The following is a 1399-nucleotide window of genomic DNA, read 5'->3' as shown; positions in this document are numbered from 1 at the left end:
CGCAGTGGCCGCCTCCTCGGCGCGATGGCGTTGTCGCGGCCTGCGTGGCGATGACGTTAGCGCGCTTCCTTGGCGTTCTCCCGCTGTGGGCACAGGGATGGCTCCAACTCCTTAGAGTTTTGCCCAGAAAGGAAAGGAGACTGTCCTGTGACTGGAGAGACAGGGGCAGATCTCCTGCCCAACCGGCCTCAGCCCCAGCGTCGTCAAAAAAGTGTGCCCCGCTTCCCCGTACCCCCTGGCCCTTTCTTAGGGTCCAGACATCCGTTTGTTAGATGCTGGTGGCCAGCCAGGGTGTGCTCAGACATTGCCTCGAAGGCCACCCGAGGTGTCTGGCTCAATTTCTGGGTCGGATCAGGGTCAGGGAATCTGAGTCCCCAGGAGGCTGGGGACAGAGCTGAAGCCCGGGTTCGGATGGCGGCCATGGAAGGCGGAGAGCCGTCAGCGAGGCAGGGCCGGGGCTGCGGGAGCTTGCGGGAGGGAAACGCCCGTGAGCCGCAGAGACGCTCTACAGGGGAAGCCGCGTGGTGTGTGACCCTGAGCGTTGAGCTCCAGGCTTCCTGGCAAAGAGGACTGTGGATTCCTGGCCCTGTGACCTTGGGCAAGTTACTTACTGAACACCCTCTGGACCTACCAGTAAAAGAGCAATAACAACAATCGCCCTAAAAATCCTAGAAGATGAAATAATCCTGGCACACAGTAAATGCCCAGTAAATGTTAGCCCTTATTTAATATGAATAACAGTAGCTGCCATTTATCCGGAACTTACTATGGGCCAGGTAGTGGATTCTAGTTCTGTCTGAGTTCAAAGACCATGTTTTGTTGTTACTGTATCTTCTAACCATTTGAAGACTGGGATAGGGAAGGGCTCAGAGATGAAAGGAAGATTGTTGGTAAAGGCCTAGGCCTATAAGACCACAGACATTTTAGTAGTTGCTTTAAAACTATCTCAAGTAAAGAAGAGTGTTAGAAAATAATATTAGGTGTAGACTGAGACCAGATAATAGCAGACCTTGAATGCCAGAGTAAGGAATAGCTTTCAAGGAATAGGGCCATCTTTTATTTTGGGAAGAAGAAGACTTGAACAATAAAAATAAAACTTGTTATTTATCATGGTTCCAGAGAGGAGTTACCCAAAACATGAATAGAAGCTTCAGGGAAGCAGATTTTGACTTGATATCTACATACGGATGTGCATACGTTTACAACACTCACCTACCCACCCCAAAAATAGATTTTTCATTAAAAAAAAAAAACACCTTAAGCCAATTACTTCTGTAAGTACTGCAGACGTGAGCAATATAGAATCTTTGCTAGCAGTTTATAAACTTAATCTGTTTTATACTTGTCTTGTTCTGGTTATTTATTTCCACCTGGAAAGCTGGTCAGGATGGGTCACAGG

The 1399-nt window shown here is 48.6% G+C and overlaps 1 protein-coding gene across 2 annotated transcripts in view; it reads left to right on the top strand.

Moving 5' to 3' along the window:
- Window positions 1-141: 141 nt before the first annotated feature.
- Window positions 142-1399, top strand: part of ASPA (aspartoacylase) — a 28240-nt gene continuing 26982 nt past the window's right edge. For both annotated transcript variants that reach the window (XM_058431565.1, XM_032138550.2), the window contains exon 1: window positions 142-211. The gene's annotated coding sequence lies outside the window, so the exon portion shown is untranslated. The remainder of the gene's footprint in view (window positions 212-1399) is intronic.

This window comes from Hylobates moloch, unplaced genomic scaffold (genome assembly GCF_009828535.3).
Source record: "Hylobates moloch isolate HMO894 unplaced genomic scaffold, HMol_V3 SCAFFOLD_19, whole genome shotgun sequence".
Classification (NCBI taxonomy): Eukaryota; Metazoa; Chordata; class Mammalia; order Primates; family Hylobatidae; genus Hylobates; species Hylobates moloch.
This window is presented reverse-complemented; position numbering and strand designations above follow the sequence as displayed.